Source organism: Electrophorus electricus, unplaced genomic scaffold (genome assembly GCF_041902795.1).
Source record: "Electrophorus electricus isolate QZ-2024a unplaced genomic scaffold, ASM4190279v1 Scaffold161, whole genome shotgun sequence".
Taxonomy (NCBI): Eukaryota; Metazoa; Chordata; class Actinopteri; order Gymnotiformes; family Gymnotidae; genus Electrophorus; species Electrophorus electricus.
Genome location: NW_027658442.1, coordinates 55,001 through 70,000, shown reverse-complemented (window position 1 = coordinate 70,000; position 15,000 = coordinate 55,001). Strand labels below are relative to the sequence as shown.

Sequence of the window (15,000 nt, the reverse complement as noted above, 5' to 3'; positions counted from 1 at the left end):
AGTAGTAGTAGTAGTAGTATGATTTAAAGGTACAAAGTGAATGAAGTGTGCCCAGGCCCACAGCTACTTTGCTGGGCATGACTGTGTTTGACCTCTTGGGCCTGAAAGTCTATTTCTAGGCTTATATAAAGGGTCAAACTTCTTGAAGTGTGCCCAGGCCCAGAGCTACTTTGCTGGGCATGACTGTGTTTGACCTCTGGGGCCTGGAAGTCTGGTAGTAGTAGTATGATTTAAAGACACAAAGTGATTGAAGTGTGCCCAGGCCCAGAGCTACTTTGCTGGGCATGAATGTGTTTGAACTCTTGGGCCTGGAAGTCTGGTAGTAGTAGTATGATTTAAAGGTACAAAGTGAATGAAGTGTGCCCAGGCCCAGAGCTACTTTGCTGTGCATGACTGTGTTTGACCTCTTGGCTCTGGAAGTCTATTTCTAGGCTTATATAAAGGGTCAAACTTCTTGAAGTGTGCCCAGGCCCAGAGCTACTTTGCTGGGCATGACTGTGTTTGACCTCTGGGGCCTGGAAGTCTGGTAGTAGTAGTATGATTTAAAGGCACAAAGTGATTGAAGTGTGCCCAGGCCCAGAGCTACTTTGCTGGGCATGATTCTGTGACCTCTTGGGTCTGGAAATGTGGTACTTTGAAGGATTAAAAGAGTGAAACGGTCTGAAGTGTGCGCAGGTGTAAAGCAACCTTGCTAGGCATGAAGGTGTGACCTCCAGGGCCTGGAAGTCTGGTGGTAGTAGTAGTATGATTTAAAGGCACAAAGTGATTGAAGTGTGCCCAGGCCCAGAGCTACTTTGCTGGGCATGACTGTGTTTGACCTCTTGGGCCTGGAAGTCTGGTGGTAGTAGTAGTATGATTTAAAGGCACAAAGTGATTGAAGTGTGCCCAGGCCCAGAGCTACTTTGCTGGGCATGACTGTGTTTGACCTCTTGGCTCTGGAAGTCTATTTCTAGGCTTATATAAAGGGTCAAACTTCTTGAAGTGTGCCCAGGCCCAGAGCTACTTTGCTGGGCATGACTGTGTTTGACCTCTGGGGCCTGGAAGTCTGGTAGTAGTAGTATGATTTAAAGGCACAAAGTGATTGAAGTGTGCCCAGGCCCAGAGCTACTTTGCTGGGCATGAATGTGTTTGAACTCTTGGGCCTGGAAGTCTATTTCTAGGCTTATATAAAGGGTCAAACTTCTTGAAGTGTGCCCAGGCCCAGAGCTACTTTGCTGGGCATGACTGTGTTTGACCTCTTGGGCCTGGAAGTCTGGTAGTAGTAGTAGTAGTAGTAGTAGTAGTAGTAGTAGTAGTAGTAGTATGATTTAAAGGTACAAAGTGAATGAAGTGTGCCCAGGCCCACAGCTACTTTGCTGGGCATGACTGTGTTTGACCTCTTGGGCCTGAAAGTCTATTTCTAGGCTTATATAAAGGGTCAAACTTCTTGAAGTGTGCCCAGGCCCAGAGCTACTTTGCTGGGCATGACTGTGTTTGACCTCTGGGGCCTGGAAGTCTGGTAGTAGTAGTATGATTTAAAGACACAAAGTGATTGAAGTGTGCCCAGGCCCAGAGCTACTTTGCTGGGCATGAATGTGTTTGAACTCTTGGGCCTGGAAGTCTGGTAGTAGTAGTATGATTTAAAGGTACAAAGTGAATGAAGTGTGCCCAGGCCCAGAGCTACTTTGCTGTGCATGACTGTGTTTGACCTCTTGGCTCTGGAAGTCTATTTCTAGGCTTATATAAAGGGTCAAACTTCTTGAAGTGTGCCCAGGCCCAGAGCTACTTTGCTGGGCATGACTGTGTTTGACCTCTGGGGCCTGGAAGTCTGGTAGTAGTAGTATGATTTAAAGGCACAAAGTGATTGAAGTGTGCCCAGGCCCAGAGCTACTTTGCTGGGCATGATTCTGTGACCTCTTGGGTCTGGAAATGTGGTACTTTGAAGGATTAAAAGAGTGAAACGGTCTGAAGTGTGCGCAGGTGTAAAGCAACCTTGCTAGGCATGAAGGTGTGACCTCCAGGGCCTGGAAGTCTGGTGGTAGTAGTAGTATGATTTAAAGGCACAAAGTGATTGAAGTGTGCCCAGGCCCAGAGCTACTTTGCTGGGCATGACTGTGTTTGACCTCTTGGGCCTGGAAGTCTGGTGGTAGTAGTAGTATGATTTAAAGGCACAAAGTGATTGAAGTGTGCCCAGGCCCAGAGCTACTTTGCTGGGCATGACTGTGTTTGACCTCTTGGCTCTGGAAGTCTATTTCTAGGCTTATATAAAGGGTCAAACTTCTTGAAGTGTGCCCAGGCCCAGAGCTACTTTGCTGGGCATGACTGTGTTTGACCTCTGGGGCCTGGAAGTCTGGTAGTAGTAGTATGATTTAAAGGCACAAAGTGATTGAAGTGTGCCCAGGCCCAGAGCTACTTTGCTGGGCATGAATGTGTTTGAACTCTTGGGCCTGGAAGTCTATTTCTAGGCTTATATAAAGGGTCAAACTTCTTGAAGTGTGCCCAGGCCCAGAGCTACTTTGCTGGGCATGACTGTGTTTGACCTCTTGGGCCTGGAAGTCTGGTAGTAGTAGTAGTAGTAGTAGTAGTAGTAGTAGTAGTAGTAGTAGTAGTATGATTTAAAGGTACAAAGTGAATGAAGTGTGCCCAGGCCCACAGCTACTTTGCTGGGCATGACTGTGTTTGACCTCTTGGGCCTGAAAGTCTATTTCTAGGCTTATATAAAGGGTCAAACTTCTTGAAGTGTGCCCAGGCCCAGAGCTACTTTGCTGGGCATGACTGTGTTTGACCTCTGGGGCCTGGAAGTCTGGTAGTAGTAGTATGATTTAAAGACACAAAGTGATTGAAGTGTGCCCAGGCCCAGAGCTACTTTGCTGGGCATGAATGTGTTTGAACTCTTGGGCCTGGAAGTCTGGTAGTAGTAGTATGATTTAAAGGTACAAAGTGAATGAAGTGTGCCCAGGCCCAGAGCTACTTTGCTGTGCATGACTGTGTTTGACCTCTTGGCTCTGGAAGTCTATTTCTAGGCTTATATAAAGGGTCAAACTTCTTGAAGTGTGCCCAGGCCCAGAGCTACTTTGCTGGGCATGACTGTGTTTGACCTCTGGGGCCTGGAAGTCTGGTAGTAGTAGTATGATTTAAAGGCACAAAGTGATTGAAGTGTGCCCAGGCCCAGAGCTACTTTGCTGGGCATGATTCTGTGACCTCTTGGGTCTGGAAATGTGGTACTTTGAAGGATTAAAAGAGTGAAACGGTCTGAAGTGTGCGCAGGTGTAAAGCAACCTTGCTAGGCATGAAGGTGTGACCTCCAGGGCCTGGAAGTCTGGTGGTAGTAGTAGTATGATTTAAAGGCACAAAGTGATTGAAGTGTGCCCAGGCCCAGAGCTACTTGGCTGGGCATGACTGTGTTTGACCTCTTGGGCCTGGAAGTCTGGTGGTAGTAGTAGTATGATTTAAAGGCACAAAGTGATTGAAGTGTGCCCAGGCCCAGAGCTACTTTGCTGGGCATGACTGTGTTTGACCTCTTGGCTCTGGAAGTCTATTTCTAGGCTTATATAAAGGGTCAAACTTCTTGAAGTGTGCCCAGGCCCAGAGCTACTTTGCTGGGCATGACTGTGTTTGACCTCTGGGGCCTGGAAGTCTGGTAGTAGTAGTATGATTTAAAGGCACAAAGTGATTGAAGTGTGCCCAGGCCCAGAGCTACTTTGCTGGGCATGAATGTGTTTGAACTCTTGGGCCTGGAAGTCTATTTCTAGGCTTATATAAAGGGTCAAACTTCTTGAAGTGTGCCCAGGCCCAGAGCTACTTTGCTGGGCATGACTGTGTTTGACCTCTTGGGCCTGGAAGTCTGGTAGTAGTAGTAGTAGTAGTAGTAGTAGTAGTAGTAGTAGTAGTAGTATGATTTAAAGGTACAAAGTGAATGAAGTGTGCCCAGGCCCACAGCTACTTTGCTGGGCATGACTGTGTTTGACCTCTTGGGCCTGAAAGTCTATTTCTAGGCTTATATAAAGGGTCAAACTTCTTGAAGTGTGCCCAGGCCCAGAGCTACTTTGCTGGGCATGACTGTGTTTGACCTCTGGGGCCTGGAAGTCTGGTAGTAGTAGTATGATTTAAAGACACAAAGTGATTGAAGTGTGCCCAGGCCCAGAGCTACTTTGCTGGGCATGAATGTGTTTGAACTCTTGGGCCTGGAAGTCTGGTAGTAGTAGTATGATTTAAAGGTACAAAGTGAATGAAGTGTGCCCAGGCCCAGAGCTACTTTGCTGTGCATGACTGTGTTTGACCTCTTGGCTCTGGAAGTCTATTTCTAGGCTTATATAAAGGGTCAAACTTCTTGAAGTGTGCCCAGGCCCAGAGCTACTTTGCTGGGCATGACTGTGTTTGACCTCTGGGGCCTGGAAGTCTGGTAGTAGTAGTATGATTTAAAGGCACAAAGTGATTGAAGTGTGCCCAGGCCCAGAGCTACTTTGCTGGGCATGATTCTGTGACCTCTTGGGTCTGGAAATGTGGTACTTTGAAGGATTAAAAGAGTGAAACGGTCTGAAGTGTGCGCAGGTGTAAAGCAACCTTGCTAGGCATGAAGGTGTGACCTCCAGGGCCTGGAAGTCTGGTGGTAGTAGTAGTATGATTTAAAGGCACAAAGTGATTGAAGTGTGCCCAGGCCCAGAGCTACTTTGCTGGGCATGACTGTGTTTGACCTCTTGGGCCTGGAAGTCTGGTGGTAGTAGTAGTATGATTTAAAGGCACAAAGTGATTGAAGTGTGCCCAGGCCCAGAGCTACTTTGCTGGGCATGACTGTGTTTGACCTCTTGGCTCTGGAAGTCTATTTCTAGGCTTATATAAAGGGTCAAACTTCTTGAAGTGTGCCCAGGCCCAGAGCTACTTTGCTGGGCATGACTGTGTTTGACCTCTGGGGCCTGGAAGTCTGGTAGTAGTAGTATGATTTAAAGGCACAAAGTGATTGAAGTGTGCCCAGGCCCAGAGCTACTTTGCTGGGCATGAATGTGTTTGAACTCTTGGGCCTGGAAGTCTATTTCTAGGCTTATATAAAGGGTCAAACTTCTTGAAGTGTGCCCAGGCCCAGAGCTACTTTGCTGGGCATGACTGTGTTTGACCTCTTGGGCCTGGAAGTCTGGTAGTAGTAGTAGTAGTAGTAGTAGTAGTAGTAGTAGTAGTAGTAGTATGATTTAAAGGTACAAAGTGAATGAAGTGTGCCCAGGCCCACAGCTACTTTGCTGGGCATGACTGTGTTTGACCTCTTGGGCCTGAAAGTCTATTTCTAGGCTTATATAAAGGGTCAAACTTCTTGAAGTGTGCCCAGGCCCAGAGCTACTTTGCTGGGCATGACTGTGTTTGACCTCTGGGGCCTGGAAGTCTGGTAGTAGTAGTATGATTTAAAGACACAAAGTGATTGAAGTGTGCCCAGGCCCAGAGCTACTTTGCTGGGCATGAATGTGTTTGAACTCTTGGGCCTGGAAGTCTGGTAGTAGTAGTATGATTTAAAGGTACAAAGTGAATGAAGTGTGCCCAGGCCCAGAGCTACTTTGCTGTGCATGACTGTGTTTGACCTCTTGGCTCTGGAAGTCTATTTCTAGGCTTATATAAAGGGTCAAACTTCTTGAAGTGTGCCCAGGCCCAGAGCTACTTTGCTGGGCATGACTGTGTTTGACCTCTGGGGCCTGGAAGTCTGGTAGTAGTAGTATGATTTAAAGGCACAAAGTGATTGAAGTGTGCCCAGGCCCAGAGCTACTTTGCTGGGCATGATTCTGTGACCTCTTGGGTCTGGAAATGTGGTACTTTGAAGGATTAAAAGAGTGAAACGGTCTGAAGTGTGCGCAGGTGTAAAGCAACCTTGCTAGGCATGAAGGTGTGACCTCCAGGGCCTGGAAGTCTGGTGGTAGTAGTAGTATGATTTAAAGGCACAAAGTGATTGAAGTGTGCCCAGGCCCAGAGCTACTTTGCTGGGCATGACTGTGTTTGACCTCTTGGGCCTGGAAGTCTGGTGGTAGTAGTAGTATGATTTAAAGGCACAAAGTGATTGAAGTGTGCCCAGGCCCAGAGCTACTTTGCTGGGCATGACTGTGTTTGACCTCTTGGCTCTGGAAGTCTATTTCTAGGCTTATATAAAGGGTCAAACTTCTTGAAGTGTGCCCAGGCCCAGAGCTACTTTACTGGGCATGACTGTGTTTGACCTCTGGGGCCTGGAAGTCTGGTAGTAGTAGTATGATTTAAAGGCACAAAGTGATTGAAGTGTGCCCAGGCCCAGAGCTACTTTGCTGGGCATGAATGTGTTTGAACTCTTGGGCCTGGAAGTCTATTTCTAGGCTTATATAAAGGGTCAAACTTCTTGAAGTGTGCCCAGGCCCAGAGCTACTTTGCTGGGCATGACTGTGTTTGACCTCTTGGGCCTGGAAGTCTGGTAGTAGTAGTAGTAGTAGTAGTAGTAGTAGTAGTAGTAGTAGTAGTATGATTTAAAGGTACAAAGTGAATGAAGTGTGCCCAGGCCCACAGCTACTTTGCTGGGCATGACTGTGTTTGACCTCTTGGGCCTGAAAGTCTATTTCTAGGCTTATATAAAGGGTCAAACTTCTTGAAGTGTGCCCAGGCCCAGAGCTACTTTGCTGGGCATGACTGTGTTTGACCTCTGGGGCCTGGAAGTCTGGTAGTAGTAGTATGATTTAAAGACACAAAGTGATTGAAGTGTGCCCAGGCCCAGAGCTACTTTGCTGGGCATGAATGTGTTTGAACTCTTGGGCCTGGAAGTCTGGTAGTAGTAGTATGATTTAAAGGTACAAAGTGAATGAAGTGTGCCCAGGCCCAGAGCTACTTTGCTGTGCATGACTGTGTTTGACCTCTTGGCTCTGGAAGTCTATTTCTAGGCTTATATAAAGAGTCAAACTTCTTGAAGTGTGCCCAGGCCCAGAGCTACTTTGCTGGGCATGACTGTGTTTGACCTCTGGGGCCTGGAAGTCTGGTAGTAGTAGTATGATTTAAAGGCACAAAGTGATTGAAGTGTGCCCAGGCCCAGAGCTACTTTGCTGGGCATGATTCTGTGACCTCTTGGGTCTGGAAATGTGGTACTTTGAAGGATTAAAAGAGTGAAACGGTCTGAAGTGTGCGCAGGTGTAAAGCAACCTTGCTAGGCATGAAGGTGTGACCTCCAGGGCCTGGAAGTCTGGTGGTAGTAGTAGTATGATTTAAAGGCACAAAGTGATTGAAGTGTGCCCAGGCCCAGAGCTACTTTGCTGGGCATGACTGTGTTTGACCTCTTGGGCCTGGAAGTCTGGTGGTAGTAGTAGTATGATTTAAAGGCACAAAGTGATTGAAGTGTGCCCAGGCCCAGAGCTACTTTGCTGGGCATGAATGTGTTTGAACTCTTGGGCCTGGAAGTCTATTTCTAGGCTTATATAAAGGGTCAAACATCTTGAAGTGTGCCCAGGCCCAGAGCTACTTTGCTGTGCATGACTGTGGTTGACCTCTTGGCCCTGGAAGTCTGGTGGTAGTAGTAGTATGATTTAAAGGCACAAAGTGAATGAAGTGTGCCCAGGCCCAGAGCTACTTTGCTGGGCATGAATGTGTTTGAACTCTTGGGCCTGGAAGTCTGGTAGTAGTAGTAGTAGTAGTAGTAGTAGTAGTAGTAGTATGATTTAAAGGCACAAAGTGCTTGAAGTGTGCCCAGGCCCAGAGCTACTTTGCTGTGCATGACTGTGTTTGACCTCTTGGCTCTGGAAGTCTATTTCTAGGCTTATATAAAGGGTCAAACTTCTTGAAGTGTGCCCAGGCCCAGAGCTACTTTGCTGTGTATGACTGTGTGACCTCTTGGCCCTGGAATTCTGGTGGTAGTAGTAGTATGATTTAAAGGCACAAAGTGAATGAAGTGTGCCCAGGCCCAGAGCTACTTTGCTGGGCATGACTGTGTTTGACCTCTTGGGCCTGGAAGTCTGGTAGTAGTAGTATGATTTAAAGGCACAAAGTGATTGAAGTGTGCCCAGGCCCAGAGCTACTTTGCTGGGCATGAATGTGTTTGAACTCTTGGGCCTGGAAGTCTATTTCTAGGCTTATATAAAGGGACAAACTTCTTGAAGTGTGCCCAGGCCCAGAGCTACTTTGCTGTGTATGACTGTGTGACCTCTTGGCCCTGGAATTCTGGTGGTAGTAGTAGTAGTAGTAGTATGATTTAAAGGTACAAAGTGAATGAAGTGTGCCCAGGCCCAGAGCCAGGCCTGGGCAGCAGGGGGCGCTCCTGGCCATGCCCAGCGAGTTTCGTGCGAATCGGACCTGGTCCGGAAGAGATACGAAGGGAAAACTCATTACTCGTCGGGGTGGCACATCCAGGCTCTCGACCCTCCCAAAGCGTCCGACCAGGGTGCACCCTGCCGGGCATGGTTAGCCGCCAGCCCCCTTCCTGGAGGTCTGGTTGGCACGGGGTTTTGATTTATCGGTTTCATATCTCTGGGCTCCTTGGGAGCAGAAAGTCGGTTGAGGGCCCTTTGGAAAGAGCCGGGGCTGCCGTTTAACGCTGTCCAAGCGGCAGGCGAAGCGCACCCACCGTTTTTACGCTATGATTTTTTAAAACCGCCGGGGCGGCAAACACAGGGCCGGTCGGGTTTGAAGACGAATATCTCTTCGGCCCTTGGGAGGAGAGAAGCAGCGCGGGTCACCTTTGAACGCGCTCGCTGCCAGGAACGTCTGGCGTAAAAGTTTCGTGGGAATCGGACGTTCCTAGGCTGAGAAGCGAGCGCCCGCCCTCGGGCGGTCGGGGGCCCCTTTCTCATTCCCCGTCTGGGCTAAAAATACGAGGTCGGACCCGATGGACTCGGGAGACTGGAGAGTACCAGGGAGACCCTGGAAGCAGGCGACCCGACCCACGCTTCGCTGTCTCCTCGGCCCTCGGGAGTAGAAGCGCGGGGACGGTGGCGTGGGCAGCAGGGGGCGCTCCTGGCCATGCCCAGCGAGTTTCGTGCGAATCGGACCTGGTCCGGAAGAGATACGAAGGGAAAACTCATTACTCGTCGGGGTGGCACATCCAGGCTCTCGACCCTCCCAAAGCGTCCGACCAGGGTGCACCCTGCCGGGCATGGTTAGCCGCCAGCCCCCTTCCTGGAGGTCTGGTTGGCACGGGGTTTTGATTTTTCGGTTTCATATCTCTGGGCTCCTTGGGAGCAGAAAGTCGGTTGAGGGCCCTTTGGAAAGAGCCGGGGCTGCCGTTTAACGCTGTCCAAGCGGCAGGCGAAGCGCACCCACCGTTTTTACGCTATGATTTTTTAAAACCGCCGGGGCGGCAAACACAGGGCCGGTCGGGTTTGAAGACGAATATCTCTTCGGCCCTTGGGAGGAGAGAAGCAGCGCGGGTCACCTTTGAACGCGCTCGCTGCCAGGAACGTCTGGCGTAAAAGTTTCGTGGGAATCGGACGTTCCTAGGCTGAGAAGCGAGCGCCCGCCCTCGGGCGGTCGGGGGCCCCTTTCTCATTCCCCGTCTGGGCTAAAAATACGAGGTCGGACCCGATGGACTCGGGAGACTGGAGAGTACCAGGGAGACCCTGGAAGCAGGCGACCCGACCCACGCTTCGCTGTCTCCTCGGCCCTCGGGAGTAGAAGCGCGGGGACGGTGGCGTGGGCAGCAGGGGGCGCTCCTGGCCATGCCCAGCGAGTTTCGTGCGAATCGGACCTGGTCCGGAAGAGATACGAAGGGAAAACTCATTACTCGTCGGGGTGGCACATCCAGGCTCTCGACCCTCCCAAAGCGTCCGACCAGGGTGCACCCTGCCGGGCATGGTTAGCCGCCAGCCCCCTTCCTGGAGGTCTGGTTGGCACGGGGTTTTGATTTATCGGTTTCATATCTCTGGGCTCCTTGGGAGCAGAAAGTCGGTTGAGGGCCCTTTGGAAAGAGCCGGGGCTGCCGTTTAACGCTGTCCAAGCGGCAGGCGAAGCGCACCCACCGTTTTTACGCTATGATTTTTTAAAACCGCCGGGGCGGCAAACACAGGGCCGGTCGGGTTTGAAGACGAATATCTCTTCGGCCCTTGGGAGGAGAGAAGCAGCGCGGGTCACCTTTGAACGCGCTCGCTGCCAGGAACGTCTGGCGTAAAAGTTTCGTGGGAATCGGACGTTCCTAGGCTGAGAAGCGAGCGCCCGCCCTCGGGCGGTCGGGGGCCCCTTTCTCATTCCCCGTCTGGGCTAAAAATACGAGGTCGGACCCGATGGACTCGGGAGACTGGAGAGTACCAGGGAGACCCTGGAAGCAGGCGACCCGACCCACGCTTCGCTGTCTCCTCGGCCCTCGGGAGTAGAAGCGCGGGGACGGTGGCGTGGGCAGCAGGGGGCGCTCCTGGCCATGCCCAGCGAGTTTCGTGCGAATCGGACCTGGTCCGGAAGAGATACGAAGGGAAAACTCATTACTCGTCGGGGTGGCACATCCAGGCTCTCGACCCTCCCAAAGTGTCCGACCAGGGTGCACCCTGCCGGGCTAAGAGAACAGCCAGGTGAACCCTGGAGGTTCCGAACTCCAGACCCCTGGACCCGACGGCTCAGTCCGCCTCAGGTGCACTACAGAGGTCCTCGGGCTGTCCCTGAGTGCATTAAAACGGAAATCAGAATTACTCCCCCGGGTGGCACTTCCAGGCTCTCGACCCTCCCAAAGTGTCCGACCAGGGTGCACCCTGCTGGGCATGGTTAGCCGCCAGCCCCCTTCCTGGAGGTCTGGTTGGCACGGGGTTTTGCAAATAGGTCCCGTCGGGTATATGGGAGAGCAAAGAGAATCAATGGGGTCCAAGCACTAAATTCATCCAGTGGCGTTCTCTGGAAGCCCAAGGGGAGTCCGAGGGGTGTTCGGCCGGCAAGGGGAGCTCTCCCTCGGACACATGATCAAACGCCTGTCCCCTACCGGAAAGTGGTGTGCTCTGGATGCCCCCCCCCCCCCCCCATCCCCCGAGGGGGGTGCTTATCCCGCGAGGGGAGCCCTCCTCGGGTTAAGTGAACCATCATGCCGATTCCCCTATGGAAGTGGGCACATCCAGGCACACAGTCTGCTTTGCTCTCCCCGACCCGAGTGCGTCTGTTGGGCTGAGTGTACGCCCAGGCAACTGGATCCAATGGCTCAGTCCGCCGCAGCGTGCTTCGACGATGGGTCGTACAGCCATGCCACCAGGGTGGGCGTGTTTGTAAATGTACCAGTGGATTCTCGTCGGCCTGCCACATCCATGGTATCGACCCACCAGGCCTGTCCGACCAGGGGTTGACCCTGGACGGGCACGGTCTGTGGTTTGGCCCTTGTCCTAGATGAAATCGGGCACGGGGTTTTCTGGCCAGGTACCATCGGGTTACTGGGAGAGCGGCTTCGGTCTCCAGGTGAGACCAATGGTGAAGCAGCACGAGGCAATGGAGAGCATGCAAAGCGATGGGGAAGCCATGCACGGCAATGGCCACGAAAAAAAAAAAAAAATCACCACGGAAGGAACGTGAAGAACAAGGAGGAGTGTAGTGACACTGCCCAAAGCTGCCCGGTGTTGCAGGGGTCTATTGGTGTGTTGCTTCCTTGTTTGGTAGAGTGGAGTACCAGACCCGCCAGGGGTAGGCAAACCATTCCCCCTACGGTAAGTGAGGAGCCAGCCATTTGACGAGCGGGTGTCCACGTGTACGGGTGCGAGCGCTATCCCCCCACACGGGGTTAGGCCACGGCCTTAGGTGGACGTCTGCCGACCAGCCCCGGCTGATCCAGAACTTCTGATGTGGAGAGCGGTTTTGACAGATCCTCCCTGGTTCTAGCGGGTCAAGCCTCTGATGGGGGGTGGGGGTTATTTGTAACCCATCCCAGAACTCTCTGGGGGAGACTCAGACGGCCAGTCTGTCTACTCAGTTGTCCTATACTGGTGTCTGTGGTTTGGGAGGAAGGGAGTGCCCTGCTTTGTTGGCCTCCTCTTCAAACCTACCTGGGCCCACGAATCACTCTTCTTGGTTACATCACGAAACGTAGGTTGAGCGAGGCTAGGGGGGAGGGAATTCGACGAGGTCTTTCCCTTGTCCCCCCACCAGCGGCCCACGAAAATCAAAACGGCGTGAAGAGAGGGAACGCCGAAAGCACCTGGAGTCGGCCGTCCGCACCTCCGGAGGAGGTGGACGGGGTACGGTGCGGGCATGACCGGATGGGACAGCTTTGCATCAAGGTGAGAGGTCGGCGTCCGAAGGCCAGAGGGCGGTGCGCGAGCACGTTTACACTGGCCGCGGAAGCTGTCCTGGGTAGCCCTGTATGGCGTCTGGACCTGACGGCGCACGCACTTACAACCCGCTGCTTCCTAGCCCCCGGAAGGGGAGGCGGATGTCACTCGTGGTTCATCCCAGACCACGGTGCAAACTACCTGGTTGATCCTGCCAGTAACATATGCTTGTCTCAAAGATTAAGCCATGCAGGTCTAAGTGCACACGGCCGGTACAGTGAAACTGCGAATGGCTCATTAAATCAGTTATGGTTCCTTTGATCGCTCCACACGTTACTCGGATAACTGTGGTAATTCTAGAGCTAATACATGCAAACGAGCGCTGACCCTTCGGGGGATGCGTGCATTTATCAGACCCAAAACCCATCCGGGGGGCTCGGGCCCCCCGGCCGCTTTGGTGACTCTAGATAACCTCGGGCCGATCGCGCGCCCTCCGCGGCGGCGACGTCTCATTCGAATGTCTGCCCTATCAACTTTCGATGGTACCATAGTCGGCTACCATGGTGACCACGGGTAACGGGGAATCAGGGTTCGATTCCGGAGAGGGAGCCTGAGAAACGGCTACCACATCCAAGGAAGGCAGCAGGCGCGCAAATTACCCATTCCCGACACGGGGAGGTAGTGACGAAAAATAACGATACAGGTCTCTTTCGAGGCCCTGTAATCGGAATGAGCGTATCCTAAACCCATGGGTGAGGACCCATTGGAGGGCAAGTCTGGTGCCAGCAGCCGCGGTAATTCCAGCTCCAATAGCGTATATTAAAGTTGCTGCAGTTAAAAAGCTCGTAGTTGGATGTCGGGAGTGGGCTGGCGGTCCGCCGCGAGGCGTGCCACCGCCTGTCTCAGACCCTGTCTCCCGGTGCCCCCCGGATGCCCTTGGCTGGGTGTCCGGACGGGGCTCGGAGCGTTTACTTTGAAAAAATTAGAGTGTTCAAAGCGGGCCCGCTTCTCGCCTGAATACCTGAGCTAGGAATAATGGAATAGGACTCCGGTTCTATTTTGTGGGTTTCCTGAACCAGGGCCATGATTAAGAGGGACGGCCGGGGGCATTCGTATTGCGCCGCTAGAGGTGAAATTCTTGGACCGGCGCAAGACGGACGAAAGCGAAAGCATTTGCCAAGAATGTTTTCATTAATCAAGAACGAAAGTCGGAGGTTCGAAGACGATCAGATACCGTCGTAGTTCCGACCGTAAACTATGCCGACCCGCGATCCGGCGGCGTTATTCCCATGACCCGCCGGGCAGCGTGAGGGAAACCACGAGTCTGTGGGTTCCGGGGGGAGTATGGTTGCAAAGCTGAAACTTAAAGGAATTGACGGAAGGGCACCACCAGGAGTGGAGCCTGCGGCTTAATTTGACTCAACACGGGAAACCTCACCCGGCCCGGACACGGAAAGGATTGACAGATTGATAGCTCTTTCTCGATTCTGTGGGTGGTGGTGCATGGCCGTTCTTAGTTGGTGGAGCGATTTGTCTGGTTAATTCCGATAACGAACGAGACTCCGGCATGCTAAATAGTTACGCGGCCCTCCGCGGTCGGCGTCAAACTTCTTAGAGGGACAAGTGGCGTTCAGCCACGCGAGATGGAGCAATAACAGGTCTGTGATGCCCTTAGATGTCCGGGGCTGCACGCGCGCCACAATGGTTGGATCAGCGTGTGCCTACCCTACACCGAGAGGTGCGGGTAATCCGCTGAACCCCATTCGTGATGGGGACTGGGGATTGCAATTATTCCCCATGAACGAGGAATTCCCAGTAAGCGCGGGTCATAAGCTCGCGTTGATTAAGTCCCTGCCCTTTGTACACACCGCCCGTCGCTACTACCGATCGGATGGTTTAGTGAGGTCCTCGGATCGGCCCCGCCGGGGCTCCTCGCGGGCCTTGGCGGAGCGCCGAGAAGTCGATCAAACTTGACTATCTAGAGGAAGTAAAAGTCGTAACAAGGTTTTCGTAGGTGAACCTGCGAAAGGATCATTAACGGGTAACGCTGTCCGGCGTGCCTCCTCTCCCGACCCCCTCGACTTCGCCGTCCCCCCGCGTCGGGGCCCAGGGTCGAAAGGGTCTTCGGGGTTGCTGTTACACGTGGTCGCTTGCAGGTCAGGCTGGACAGAAGGCATAAAGGAGGAGCCTAGTCCCTCCCACCCCTTCCTCGTCCTCCGCCTCTTCCTCCGCGTCGTCCTTCAGCACCCCCCCCCCGCAGGCCCCGGTATTCTCTGGGTTCCAGCGCGAGAGACGCGTCGTTCAAAAAACTCGGCGTCCCCGCTCGTCGGGCGAAGGCCGGTTTCCCCTCACCTTGCCGGCAGGAGAAGCGCCTGCGAGTCGAGCGGGTCGTACGGGTCCGTCCCGCGCCCTCCCTCTCGCTCGCACGGCCGCTGCCTCCGTCCACCGCGAGGGGTTTTCCTATTTTGTTGTCCTTGTCATTCATCCCCGTCCCCTTGCTCGCTGACGAGCGGACTTTCCGGGGGGGGTTGCGAGCGCTGCTCCTCGTGGGGCAGGCCATGGCCCTTCCTGTGTTCGTCCGCCCACCGGCGTCCTGGGGCGTGGTGGTGGTGGGTGGCGCAGCCGGTTCCCCTGCTTCTCTCTCTCAGAAAGGAGTCTCAGGGGGACCCCCGGCAGGTACCTAGGGCTTGGCCCACGCTACGTGAGTTCCACCCCTTTCGAGGGGTCGGACGGGGCGGGCGCGGAGGGCCGCGGTTCAAAGACTGACTCGTCTGCCACGTGGGGCGTGTGGGCAAAGCGCAACCCCGCGCCCGTTTCAACACTCGCAGACGGGGGCGCCTGACCGGTTGGTGAAACCTTTTAAACCTGTCTT

At 53.1% G+C, this 15,000-nt stretch overlaps 1 non-coding gene across 1 annotated transcript; it reads left to right on the top strand.

Annotated features, from left to right (window-relative positions):
- Window positions 1–12,326: 12,326 nt before the first annotated feature.
- Window positions 12,327–14,165, top strand: LOC145654817 (18S ribosomal RNA). Its single transcript, XR_014121005.1, has one exon. It is a non-coding gene; the product is annotated as an 18S ribosomal RNA (ribosomal RNA).
- Window positions 14,166–15,000: the final 835 nt, after the last annotated feature.